General features: G+C 43.9%; 1 pseudogene; it reads right to left on the minus strand.

Moving 5' to 3' along the window:
* LOC128949461 (CUB and sushi domain-containing protein 2-like) overlaps positions 1-14,942 on the minus strand; it is a 139,713-nt pseudogene that overhangs the window by 94,338 nt on the left and 30,433 nt on the right.

Consider the following 14,942-nt stretch of genomic DNA (forward strand, 5'->3'; position numbering starts at 1 on the left):
CTCTGTGGAAGGAAATTTTTCCTCTCTCTGGAAGGAGATTTTTCCTTACCATGGAAGGAGGTTTTCCATCTCTGTGGAAGATTTTTCTTCACTGTGGATGGAGGTTTTCCATTGCCATGGAATAAGGTTTTTCCTTGCTGTGGAAGGAGATTTTTTTCTCTCTCTGGAAGGAGATTTTTCATTACCATGGAAGAAGGTTTTCCTTCTCTGTGGAAGATTTTTCATCACTATGGAAGGAGGTTTTCCCTCACTTGGAAGGAAATTTTTCCTTACTATGGAAGGAGGTTTTTCTTCTATGTGGAAGATTTTTCTTCACTTGAAAGGAGTTTTTCCCTCACTTGGAAGGAGGTTTCAGCTCTGCCCCTCCAGCCTCCCTGCAGCTGCACACTGGGACAAACCAGGAGCTGTTTAACAGCGTGTCACAGGCAGGGCCAGGCTGTCAGGAGGAAGAGGATGGAGACAGCCCAGCTGCACCTGGAGCATCCCAAAGAGCCCTGAGCAGCAGGAGCCATCCCCAACATGACAGAGGCCAGCCCTGCTGCCTGCAGCTGCCCATCAGCAGCCCTGGCTGCAATTAATATTCATTACCCTTGTTAAATGCCAGCAGAGGCCATTTCATTATGTGCACAGCACAGGGGCCTGTTTACAAAGCTGCCTGTGTCAATAATTTTTTTTTTATTTGTCGATAATTGCTACATTTGCCAATAATCCTTATTGCTGACCAATTACTGCAAAGGCAATGAGAAAAATCCCTTTATTAAATACAGAATAAATCACAGCAGACACAGAGCAGCGAGACCACGGCATGAATGAACCAGCACAGGGATTTGTTCACGTTATCACAAGCAGCACCAGGATTCTGCTTGGTTTAGAGCAGTGAAACAAGGAAGGAGCAGCTCCTTGGTTCTTTTTTTGGGAGAGAGATATGGATGTGAACATGGAGCAGGCAGGAGAAATTCCTGCAATTCTCTCTTTTCTCTTCTCTCTTCTCTTTTCTCTCTTCTGTTTTCTTTTCTCTTTTCTCTCTTCTCGCTTCTCTTTTTCTCTCTTCTCTTTCTCTTCTCTCTCTTCTCTTTTCTCTCTTTCTCTTTTCTCCCTTTGCTTTCCTTTCTCTTTTCTCTCTTCTCTTTCTCTTTTCTCTCTTTCTCTTTCCTCTCTTTTCCCTTTTACTCTCCCTTCCCAGATCCCACCTCTCTCCTCCTGTTCCTGCCTCCATCCCTGCTCATCCTTCAGGAGAACCCAGGGCTGATCCCAAAGTGAGGTCACACCACAGGAGCAGGGTCAGGAGCTGAAAACCAAGCAAGGAATCCTTGGAACAACTGCAGTTTCCATGGAAACAATCCAAAATTCTTGACTTTCCTCTCAGTTTTTAGATCCTGCTCCCACAGACCTCTTGGGAGAGAGCTGGGAGACAGGAGTGGATTTTCTGCTTTGCATTTCAATTTTTTTTCCAAAAATTCCTCCTTGGTGATGGGCTGGGAAAGCAGGACAGTGCTGGAAGCTCAGGGCACTGCTCCAGCTGGGCAGCGAAGTTCTTCACATTTTGTATTTTCCTCTTTCTGTATCTGTTATTCCAAGGGCAAAAAAAAGATAAAAATCTGCATCTCATGGTGCCTTTTCCTCCTAAAAACCTTGTGGCACCTCAGGGCAGGTGGGAGGTGAGGGAAGGAGTTTGGAGCAAAATTAACCGGGAGGGTTTTGTCATTTCAGAGCAACAAAACTCAGCTCAGTCTGGGGGTGGGACTGCAGGTATGAGGAGAAGAATGAAAACCAGGCAGGTTTTGGGAAGCAAATCTTGAGGAAAATATCACAGAATTTAAAATAGATGTGCAGAGAAGAGCAGGTTTCACTGCCACCCACTCCAGCAGGAGCAGGGCCTGGCTTTGGGAAGGAGCTGAAGTTTTAAAAAACTTAACTGGGAACTGCTGATCCCCACTGGGACAGGGCTGGATCCTGCAGCCATCTGCTCCTGAAAAGCTTCTGCACCTTCCTCTCCTGAATTCCCATCATTTCCAACAGAGCTCTTCCTCTCCCAGCAGCTCCCTTGGGAATTTTGGCAGTGGCCACAAGAAAGTGGAAGTTTGTGGGCATTTTTTTGGCCCAAAAAAGCCTCGTGGTGCTGCTGTTCACCTCTCCCTGCCAATGCTGCATGGGACTGTCCCTCAGGGGCTGGGGGGACACTTTTGGGCAGCCACCACTTTCCTGTGGCAGATTTTTTTGGCAGGAATAACTGGGATGTTAACGAACACATTTATCCCAAATCCATTAAATATACCTAGCAATGAATACATTTATCCACATCTGTTCCCAATCTATCCAAACATTCCCAGGAATGAAGATGTGTTAAAAAACAAACCCAGGAACACACTCATTTATCCCAAATCCACTCACACATACCCAGGAATTAACACATTTGTCCCCAGTCCATTCAAAACCAACCAGGAATGAACACGTTTCTCCCCAAACCCAAACCCTCCCAGAAATGAACAGATTTATCCCCAAATGGAATCAAACACTGCCAGGAATGAATAGATTTGTTCCAAATCCATTCAAACACTCCCAGAAATGAACATGTTTATCCTCAATCCATTCAAACACTCCCAGGAATGACCACATGAATCCAAAACCCAATCCAACATTCCCAGGAATGAACAGATTTATCCCAAATCCATTCAGACATTCCCAGGAACGACCACATTAATCCAAATTAAATCAAACACTCCCAGGAATGACCACATGAATCCCAAACTCAAACATTTCCAGAAATGAATGTGTTGGCTCCCAATCCATCCAAACATTCCCAGATTTATCCCTAAACTTTCCTAGGAATGACCATATGAATCCCAAATCCATTCAAATATTCCCAGGAATGAACAGATTTATCCCAAACCCAATCAAACATTCCCAGGAATGACCACATGAATCCCAAACCAAATCCAACATTCCCAAACCAAATCCAACATTCCCAGGAACAACCACGTTAATCCCAAATCCATTCAAACACTACCAGGAATGACCACATGAATCCCAAACCCAAACATGTCCAGAAATGAATGTGTTTGCTCCAAATCCATTCAAACTTTCTCAGATTTATCCCCAAATCCAAACATTCCTAGGAATGATCACATGAATCCCAAACCTACTCAAATATTTCCAGAAATGAACATGTTTCATTCAAACATTCCCAGGAACGATCACATGAATCCCAAACCCAAACATTTCCAGAAATGAATGTGCTTGCTCCAAATCCATCCAAACTTTCCTAGATTTACCCCCAAACCTTCCCAGTAATGACCACAACGATCCCAAAACTGCTGAGCGACGCCAACCAACCCAACCCTGCTGGGGTCAGTGCAGACCCTTCCCATTCCCAAGAATTTTGGGGCCCAAATCCACTCCTTTTACTCCCCTCCCTTTTACTCCCCCACCATTAAATTCCCTGTCAAACACGAGGCGGGTCCAGAAAAACCTGAATTTTCCAAGTGTGATCCCAACAAACTGAAGCTGCAGCAGAAATTCTGGAAGGACTCTCCCAGAACTGGCAGAGGGCACCTGAACCAAGGCAGGAACTCTGCCCAAGGAGGTGACAATGACATTTATTGTCACTCCAAGTGCCACAATTATCCCTCGTGGAAAATGACAGCACTGCCTGGCACGGGTCAAGCACACAGAGGGAAATGCAGGGTGAAAATTTGGGAAAAGCAGGAGGAGAAGGGAAGGGAAGAACAAAGATCCCTCAAAGATCCTCTCACTGCAGAACCCCCCCAGGAGCACCAGGGCCCTGCTCTTTCTGTCAAATAAACCTGATTCAGTGAATTTTGGGGACAAATAAAACCAGGAAATGAGGGGTTTTATTCTCTACTCCACACGAGGATGTTTGAACAGCAATTCCCACCCTGGATCTCTCCCTCACCACATCTCCATCCTCAGTGTCAGCAGCTCCAGAGCTGGAATTATGGAGCTGATTCTCTGTTTATAAACTGAATAATCTCCCCAGCCACAGGATATTCTATCCCCAAATCAGAGCACAAGGGTTTTCGTTCAGGGATGTTCATCCAATGTCCCCCCAAGCCTGTTTTGCTGAGAAAAAGGAACAAATTCTGTCCAAAAATCAAGTTCTGGGTGTGGAACTGCCCAGGCCTGTGACAGACACCACATCCCCCAACCCTGGAAATGCCATTTTTAAAGCCAAAAACAAATTATGGAGTTGGTTCAAACAGTGCAGGATGGTGCAAGACAGAGAGAAGAATTTCAGCCATCACCCAAAGCCAGACACTCAAACTGTACAGAAAGACACCCAAACTACAGATACAAACATCCAGACATCTAAATTGTACAGAAATAAACACTCACACGCTCAAACTGAACAGGAATAGACACCTAGACATCTGAATTGTACAGAAATAAACTCCCAGACACCCAAATTTAACAGGAACAGACACTCAAACACCCAAATTTAACAGGGGAAAAAACATCCAGACACTCACATTGAACAGGAACAGACACCCAACCATCCAAATCTCACAGAAACAGACACCCAAATACCTAAATTGTACAAAAATAAACACTCAGACACCCACCCACACTGAACAGGAACAGACACCCAGATGGAACAGGAACAAACAGCCAGATACACACAATTGCACAGAAACAGCCATGCAGACACTAAAATTGTACAGAAACAGATCCCAGACACTCAAATTGTACAGAAATAAACACCTAGACTTGCAAATTGTATAGAAATAAACACCCAGGCACTCAAATTGTACAAAAATAAACACCCAGACACCCACAAAGTACAGGAACAGATACCCTGACACTCAAATTGGACAGAAACAAACATTCAGACACCTAAATTGTAAAGAAACGGACACCCAGAAACTGATATTTTAGAGTCAAACACCCATACTTAAGAGGAACACACCCACAGATACCCCAAAACCAACCAGACTCCCCAAATTCCACAGGAACAACCCCCCAACACCCAAATTACAAAGAGACTACCCCCAAACCCCAAATTTCAAAGAAACAAACCCCCCAAATCCAAATTTCACAGAAGCAAAAGGGTTCCCTCATTTCTCCCCCTCACATCTGATGTTCTCCCAACATTTCCCACCTGGAATTCAAACACATTTTGTCCATTTTGTGACCCCTCCTGCTCCACAATAAATCAGGAGTGAAGGTCAGGAGGGGTCTGTGAGACATTTTTCACATTTTTCCCATTGCCTGCACATTGTTTTTTTGATCCATTAATATCCCAAGAGCCACAGAGAACAGATCACACTGGAATTATTGGAACTGAAAGATTCCTGCCATGCTTTGCATGGATGGGGCTTGATTTGATCAACATCAATAATCCTTTTTAACCAAAAATCTCCTTTTTACTCTGTTACCACCCAGTCCTGCTGCCCTGAGCACAAACCACAAGTTTATCCTCATTTCAAACTCTCAGCACCAGCCTCAACCACACCAACTTGTCCAAATTCACCTGAAATTCCAAGAAATTAAAAGGAAAAACCAGCACAGGACCAGTCTAACACTTCCCACCTCCCAGGAAAAACTCCAATATTTTTTTCCTCAGCAGCACCTCCAGCTGATTTGCTTACAAATAAAAAAAACCAAACAGGAAGGGAGGGATGGCAGCTGGAAAAGGGAGGACTCAGAGGAATTGCTTCCTTTCCCCAGGTATTTCTCTGAGCTTAAATAAATATTTGAAAATAAAGGCACTGAATCCAAACTGGTTCTCCCCCTTCTCCATGACCCCCAATTTTCTCCCAACTCTCCAGACCCTCTGCAAAACCTGTTTTTTTCCCCCCCAGCTCCATCTTTTTCATGGATTAGCTCCTGTCACACCACATTTTCACTGGAATTCCACCCAGTTTGGCACCTGAACTTCTAAAAAGAACATTTTTGCTTTCTCCCTCTGCATTCTCCCCTCCCTCAACTGCATTTTCCTGGTTTTTTTCAGGTTCAGCCTCACTCCCCTGCTCCAACAAGGCCCAGATTTTAACAGAGCCAACAAAAGTAGAAAAGGAGATTTAAAAAAAGCAGAAAAGGAGATAAAAAGAAGAGTGAGGTTATCACCAGCTGGGGGAAACAGAGGGAAAACTCTGGGGAAAATTCCTGCAGGAAGGTCCTGTCAGGGCAATAAAGCAAATTGCTCAATATATCTACAGAGGACACTGAGAGCATTGAAACCCCACAGGGACTGGGCAGAACTCCCATTTCCACCCCAAAATGTGATCCTGAGTCACCACAGAGAGCAGAATATCCCAAACCTGCTGAGAATGGGGCAACAAATGTAAAACTGAGGCCCAGCAGGAGGGAGCCTGGAGAGGGTCGGATCATGAGGGAAAAAATGAGGGGGTAAAAAGAGAATTCAGGTTTAAGTTGTGAATTTGGCCGTGTCCTGTCTGTGCTGGCCACCAAGGACTTGATTTTCCCTCAGGGCAGGGCAGAGAGAGCACTGAAGAGCCCAAATCTCTCTCTACAAAGAGAATTCAAGTTTAAATCTGGAATTTGCTGGGTCCTTTCTGTGCCAAGGCCACCAAGGACTGATTTTCCCTCAGAGCAGGGCAGCACAGCCCAAATCTCTCTTTGCAAACAGAATCCATGTTTAAATTGTCAATTTGGCCGGGTCTTGTCTGTGCTGGCCACCAAGGATTTGATTTTCCCTCTGGGAAGGGAAGGGAGAGCCCAGCACAGCCCAAATCTCTCTTTGCAAAGAGAATCCAGGTTTAAATCTGGAATTTGCTGGGTCCTGTCCACCAAGGGCTGATTTTTCCCTCAGGACAAGGCAGAGAGAGCCCACCACAGCCCAAATCCATCTCTACAAAGAGACCCCAGGTTTAAATTGTGAATTTGGCCATGTCCTGTCTGTGCTGGCCACCAAGGACTTCATTTTCTCTCAGGGCAGGGAGAACCCAGCACAGCCCAAATCAATCTCTACAAACAGAATCCAGGTTTAAATTGTGAATTTGCTGGGTCCTCTCCACCTGGGGCTGATTTTTCCCTCAGGACAAGGCAGGGAGAACCAAACACAGCCCAAATCCATCTCTACAAAGAGACTCCACGTTTAAATGTGGAACTTGGCCATGCCCTGTCTGTGCTACCACCAAGGGCTGATTTTTTTCCCTCAGGACAAGGCAGGGGGAGCCCAGCACAGCCCAAATCTCCCCTGCCCTGCCCAGTGAAGACCCCAAACCTGTCCCCAAGCTGGCTGAAGGTGCCACGGGGCAGGCGCCACCACCTCGGTGTCCCCTCAGAGGGCACCCAGGGCACTGCTGACCCACTTACAAACACACACAGGTTTCTGAGCAGACCACTGGCTGCTCTTTTGGCAGGTGATGCTTTTGTGGCCCTTGAGCTCAAAGGCGGGCTGGCACTGGAAGTGCAGGGTGTCGCCGTGGCGGAAGCGGGAGCCCTCGCGGCGGCCGAAGGCGGGGACGCCGGGGTCCCCACAGCTGCCCTGGTCAATCTCTGCAACGAAAAACAACACGGGGTTGGGTGAGGGAAAGGGCTGGGAGAGAGAAAACAGAGAATTTGGGTGTGGGGAAGGGGTTGGAAGACAGAAAACAGGAATTTGGGTGTGGGGAAGAGGGTGGAAGAGAAAGAACACAGGGTCAGGGTGTTGGAAGAGGGAACAGAGAATCTGGGTGCGGGAAAGGGGCTGGAAGAGAGAAAACAGGATTTGAGTGTGGGAAGGGGTTGGAAGAAAGAATTTGGGTGTGAGGAAAGGGCTGGAAGAGAGAGAACACAAAATTTGGGTGTGGAGAAGAGGCTGGAAGAGAGAACATAGGATTGGGGTGTGGGAAGGGGCTGGAAGAGAGAAAACACAGGGTTTGGGTGTGGGGAAGGAGTTGGAAGAGAGAAAACAGAATCTGGGTGTGGGAAGGGGCTGGAAGAGAGAATTTGGGTGTGGGGAAGGGGCTGAGGCCCAGCTGGTGAAGCCCCCACAGGTTGTGGCATCCCAACCCCGATTCTCTCCTAAACCCCATTCCCATTCACACAGAGTTAATCCCTCTCTGATTTGGACTCCAAATAAACCCCAGGCACAATTTCCTGTTACCTCCTGCTCCCCTCAATCCCATTTCCAAAAGGCTCCCTGCCCTGGATCATTATTAGCTCCAAAAACTTCATTCCTTCATTCCTCCTTAGTGTTCCCACATTATTTATCTGCTCCACTCTCCTTTCCACTCCCAATCCTTTGTATTTATCCCCAAAAACTTCATTCTTTCTGAGTATTTCCACATTATTTATCTGCTGCTCAATCCTCTCCCAGTCCTCTTGGTTTTTAGCTCCAAAAACTTCATTCCTTCATTCCTCTTTAGTGTCCCCACATTATTTACCTGCTCCACTCTCCTTTCCACTCCCAATCCTTTGGATATATCCCCAAAAATTTCATTCCTCCTGAGTGTTCCCACATTGTTTATCTGCCCCACACTCCTTTGCCAATCCTCTGGTTTTTAGCCCCAAAAACTTCATTCTTTCATTCTTCCTTAGTGTTCCCACATTATTTATCTGCTCCACACTCCTCTGGTTTTTATCCCCATCATCTCTGATCAGTCTCGCTGTCTTTTTCCTCCCCGTTTCCAATTTCTTGCACCAAATTGGAAATTTCTTTTCTGACACTTCCTTTACAGAGGCAAACCACGGGAGCTGAGATTTGCATGACTCCCTCTAATATCCCAATTTGGCTGGAATAACAACAAGCACCCTCATTATTATTCTGGCTCCAGGCAACTCCACATCCAGGTGTATTTTGAGCAGAAGTCACAGAGCTTCTGCTGCATCTCGAGCTGAAAACTCACTGCTAGCTAATGAAGCATCCCCAAAATAATTTAACATAAATTAATATTAAAAGTTTTCATGAAACAGGCTGAGGTTTTTTTGCCTCTCAGTGAAAGCACATTGCCAGGATTTACAGATCTTCCTGCACACTTTCCAAATCCGACTGTTTAGGAGCTGCACTTGCACATTAGGGATGGAAAATGAAAATTTTGGGTGTTAAAGCTGCACTGAACTGTTCATTCCTCCCCTCAAAAAACGCACAAGGCCAACAGTGCTTAGCATGAAATGAAAATTCAGCTGGAAAACTCAAGGAATAGCAACGAGCTGGGATGGGAGGGAGTGGATGTGGAACATTTATCAGCGTGTCTGATGGGGACCTGGGGGCTGGGGATGCTCCCTGCTGCCACTCAGAACACCCTTGGCTGTCATCCCTTCCCTTCCACACCCTGGAACCTGGAAATGCAGTGAGCAAGTGCCAGGGATGGCAGCCCTAAAACTCCACAAGTGGAAATAAAAATTCCCATTTTGGCAGCCCCAAAATTCCACACATGGACACAAAAAATTCCCATCCTGGCAGCCCTGAAACTCCTCCACAAACGGACACAAAAAGTTCCTGCCTGACCCCATCCTGGCAGTCCCAAAATTCCACACATGAACACAAAAAATTCCCATCCTGGCAGCCCCGAAATGCCTGCACAAATGGATATTAAAAATTGCCATCTTGGCAGCCCCAAAACTTCTACACATCGACATAAAAAATTCCCATTGTGGCAGCCCTGAAATGCCCGCACAAATGGATATTAAAAATTCCCATCTTGGCAGCCCCAAAACTTCTACACACGGACACAAAAAATTCCCATTATGGCAGCACCAAAGCTCCAAAAATGGACATAAAAAGTTCCCATGATGGCAGCCCCGAATGGACGTAAAACTTCCCATCCTGGCAGCCCCAAAACTTCTATACATGGACACAAAAAATTCCTAATTTTGGCAGTCCCAAAACTCCACACACCAACACAAAAAATTTATGCCTGACCCCATCCTGGCAGCCCCAAAATTCCACACATGGACACAAAAAATTCCCATCGTGGCAGCCTCAAAACTCCACAAATGGACACAAAAAATTCCTGCCTGAGCCATGGCAGCCCCATCCTCCTGAAGGCCACGGAAGCTTCCCAGAAGGGTCAGAGATGCCAAAACCCCAGAGCCAACCCCAAATGTTTCCCTCAGCTTGGGCTGGTGGCCCTGCAGGGATGGGAATCACAGGAATTCTGCACCAAGCAGCTCCAGCTTGGGGAAAAGCAGAATTTCCAGAGCTGGAATTCCAAAGGGAACTGGGAATGTGCAGCATCAGTAAAATCAGGATGTGCTGAGGGCATCAGGAGCTCAGAAAAAATGCAGCCAAGTGAGGTAAAATCAGCATTTTGACCCTTGGATGAGAGAGAATCAAGACATCACTGCAGGGTCTCCTCCCTCCTCACCCTTTCCTGTCACTCTGCACGACCCCAACTCAAATAAGTGGGTTAAAAATGGGAGGAAAATGAGGAATTAGAGCTCCCAATTCCCACCCTCTCCTTGTCAGCAGCAGGCAAACACAGCTGGAAGGTTTCATCACCTCACAGAGGTCAGGAAATTGAATTTATTCGGCAATTCCATTTTTTGACCTGAGAAAAATCCCCTGGTTCCTGCATTTCTTTGTGTGAGGGAGTAAAATCCATAAAATATTGAGCAGGGCAGAAGTTCCATTTAAAAAAAAAAAGGAGTGATTCAAAAATATCAAAACATGTTACTTCAATAAGATTGAAACATTCCTCCTGATGAATGTTTAAAGTAAAATCACTTCCACATTAGAATAATAAAAGTCAAAACTAAACAAGAACATCCAAACCAAGTGTTTTGACATTATTGAAAGGAAACAAGTTGACATGAATCTTTCACAGCTTTCTCCATCAAATATTATTCATACAAGGGGAAATTTTTTGTCAAAACTGCATTTTCTGAGGGAAAAATGTAGCAGCAGGAATTTTGCAGAGCTCTTTGTGATGTTTGGCTGAGGGTGGTGGGTGGGAAATTGGGTGAGGAATGAGAAAAAAAACTCCCTCACACCTCCCCAAATCCAGGATGCTCCTCCCTGGGAATTCCTGTTCTTGCCTGCATCATTTCTGAAGGAAAATGAGGATTTTTCTGGGGAAAATGAGGATTTTTCTGAGGGGAAAATAAGGATTTTTCTGAGGGGAAAATGAGGATTTTTTTCTGAAGGAAAATGAGGATTTTTCTGAGGGGAAATGAGGATTTTTTTTCTGAGGGAAAATGAAGATTGTTCTGAGGGAAAATGAAGATTTTTTCTGAGGGAAAATGAGGGGTTTTCTGAGGGAAAATGAGGATTTTTGGAGCTGCCAGCAAGTCAAACTCAGTTTTCTGGAAGGGGTAGCCACAGGGTGAAGGATTTTTGAGACTGTGGAAACCCCACAAATCTCATCCCCAGCCAGGAAACACCCAGGAAAATATTTTACCTCACACACAGGTTTTGTACTTAAATGAACTTGCTTAATTAATTAATGCTTATGGTGTCAGGTAGGAATTTAGGGAGGAGGGTGTTTCTGTTGCATTTTAGTTTCTGCCTCCAAGAATGAATGAAAATGATCCCATTTTTATCTCATTCCAGCCCAAAGGATTTTACCTCACACTCAGGATTTTGTACTTAAATGACCTTGGCTTAATTAATTAATTAAAGCTAATGGTGTCAGGTAAGAATATGGAGGAATCAAGACCAGGGTGTTTTTGTTGCATTTTAGTTTCTGCCTCCAAGAATGAATGAAAATGATCCCATTTTTATCTCATTCCAGCCTAAAGGATTTTACCTTACACACAGGATTTTGTACTTAAATGACCTTGGTTTAATTAATTAAAGCTTATGCTGTCAGGTAGGAATTTAGAGGAGGGTGTTTCTGTTGCCTTTTAGTTTTTGCCTCCAAGAATGAATGAAATTGGGTGATTTGTTGGGAAAACTCCTTGCCCTGGAGCTGGTGCCTTCAACATCCATCAGGATATTCCTGCAGAATTCCCAGCCCATTCAACCTTTATTTCTTCTACTGATGAACCTGAGTTTATGCCAAGCAACAGCATAAATGTAAATGAATTTTATAAATTGCTGTGGTAAGAACAGAAACATCACAAAAAACTCCACCAAAAACCAGAACAAAGCCAAATTGTAATTCACTGTCTCATTGTTTTAATAGAAAGCCAGAAGTTCAAATTAAAACCAGATTTATGGGCGCTCCCACACTAATTTAATTTGGATTTCTGCTGGAATTGGGAAGGAGCTGAGTCAGGTCTGAGCCCCCTGCTGCAGGCAGGGGATGATTAAAAGCTGTTTATTGTCAGGGGAGTGCTGAGCAAGGCTTTGGCTGTGGAGAGCTGGAATTCAGCCCCACGGTGCTAAAGAGGCTTAGGAGCTCTGCAGGGCTGGAGGTGGAGATTTCCTCCCCTGCCCTTTCTGCTTTTCATCAAACTTTTTCATCTTACCACAGGAATTGATACAATTGATTTACCTTTATGCTCTTGCTTGGAATAAACTCCAGTTCTTCAGCAGAAGGAATAAGGATTTTATTTTTCTTTTTTTCAAACTTTGCTGGGATGAGCTGCTGCTTCCTGCAGCTCTTTTGCCAATTATCCAGGTGGGAATCCAGCCCTGGATTTATCTTATTTTAGGTTCTGCATCTCCTGCCTCACTGTTTTGTTGGTGTTGGGGTCTCTGAGGAGGCCAAGGGGTTTCCATCCCTGTTGCTCTGCTCTCCCATTAAATTAAATTTAATTTAAATTAAATGAAATTTAATGGCTTGAGTTTGTCACAAAGCAGGAGCCACAGAAGGGCTTTGAGCTCTTTTTGCCAAGGTTCCTGGTGTTTAAGCCTGGCCTAAAGCTCAGGACAGGGTTTAATGCGATGCTGGTCCTAGCAAAGCCAGGCCCAGTGCTGCACCTGCTCTGCTGTTTTTGGGTGGCAGGGAGGGGCAGGAAGGGATTTTTCCTTTTAATTCACCCCCTCCTTGCTGAGTTTCCTCTTTAGATCCTTTTTTATCTCCTTCAGGGAATCCCAGACTGGTTTGGGTTGGAAGAGGCCTTAAAGCCCATCCTGTTCCACCCCAACATGGGGTCAGAACACGCCAACACCCATGACAACAGCAAACACAAGCTTAGGCCAGACTTGAGCACTCACATTTTGCTGCATTCTGGGAAGATTTTTTTAAAAAATCCCAATATTAACTTTTATTAACCTTGATTTCACCTGAAACAGCCCAGTTTAAAGCAGCTGATACCAGAGACCTGCTGGAACCAGAGATTCCCCATTCCATCCCTTCCCACAGGCACAACCTGTTGCTGAAATTCCCATCTTTTTTCCCAATAAAACACCTGAAATGGCAATGGGACAGCCCTCACTCAGGTTGGATGGGAAAGGAAACTCTTAAGGAAAAAAATAAAAAGAAACAAATCTGCAGAGCTTTGATTTATTTAGAGGAGCTCCCTTTTCTCCCCAGTCCCTGCACCCATTTTGATTTATTTAGAGGAGCTCCCTTTTCTCCCCAATATCTGCACTGATTTTTGATTTATTTAGAGGAGCTCCCTTTTCTCCCCAATATCTGCACTGATTTTTGATTTATTTAGAGGAGCTCCCTTTTCTCCCCAGTCCCTGCACTGATTTTTGATTTATTTAGAGGAGCTCCCTTTTCTCCCCAGTCCCTGCACTGATTTTTGATTTATTTAGAGGAGCTCCCTTTTCTCCCCAATATCTGCACTGATTTTTGATTTATTTAGAGGAGCTCCCTTTTCTCCCCAGTCCCTGCACTGATTTTTGATTTATTTAGAGGAGCTCCCTTTTCTCCCCAGTCCCTGCACTGATTTTTGATTTATTTAGAGGAGCTCCCTTTTCTCCCCAGTCCCTGCACTGATTTTTGATTTATTTAGAGGAGCTCCCTTTTCTCCCCAATATCTGCACTGATTTTTGATTTATTTAGAGGAGCTCCCTTTTCTCCCCAATATCTGCACTGATTTTTGATTTATTTAGAGGAGCTCCCTTTTCTCCCCAGTCCCTGCACTGATTTTTGATTTATTTAGAGGAGCTCCCTTTTCTCCCCAGTCCCTGCACTGATTTTTGATTTATTTAGAGGAGCTCCCTTTTCTCCCCAGTCCCTGCACTGATTTTTGATTTATTTAGAGGAGCTCCCTTTTCTCCCCAGTCCCTGCACTGATTTTTGATTTATTTAGAGGAGCTCCCTTTTCTCCCCAGTCCCTGCACTCAGCTGGTCCCTGATATTTTGGGAAAAGGGGAATTGGGAGGGAGGAGCCTGGGTTACCTTCGTAGGTGGCTTTGAAGCCCAGCAGGTTGCTGACACTGTCGGTCTGGAACAGGAGCCACATCTGGTGCTGGGTGCTGACAATGAGGTCAGGGACTGTGGTGCCTGTCAGGCTGCAAAAATAAGTAAGAAAAATAAATTAAAATTATATCATATACAAAAATTAGTTAAAATAATAATTATTTAAAATATTATATGTTTATATTAATTATATATTGGTAAATTATACTGTTATTAAATTATATATTATAGTAATAAAATATTGTTAGCATTATAAAATTAATAGTAACAATATGATAATATAAAGACATAATAATATAATATATTAAACTATAATATTATTAAATTATATATTAATTGAAATAAAGTATAGCATAACATAATATTACATAATACAACATAATATAACATAATATAAAATATAATTATAATAATTAATTAATTAATAATTAATATAAATAACAACATATTACATAATTGATAATATGATAATATAATAAAGATATAATAAAAATACATAATATAATGTAAAATATTATATAATTATAAATAATATATAAATATTGTATGATTATAAAAATATAATAGAATACATAATAATAGAATAAAAACAGCCTCAAAGTGGCCTCAGATTCATCACCCTCAAATAAAGGACTCTGCAGGAGAAGGAAATGCCAAACTAATTAAGAATCACCCCAAAAACCTGGGAGATTTTGGAGCCTGGTGAAAATCCTTCCATGTTCAGTCTTGCCCCACCACCCTCAGTGCAATAATTACAATTCCCTGCTGTTGTTGGATCAG

Source organism: Melozone crissalis, unplaced genomic scaffold (assembly GCF_028551555.1).
Source record: "Melozone crissalis strain CALT ecotype California unplaced genomic scaffold, PUWL_Pcris_2 ptg000236l_1, whole genome shotgun sequence".
Lineage (NCBI taxonomy): Eukaryota > Metazoa > Chordata > Aves > Passeriformes > Passerellidae > Melozone > Melozone crissalis.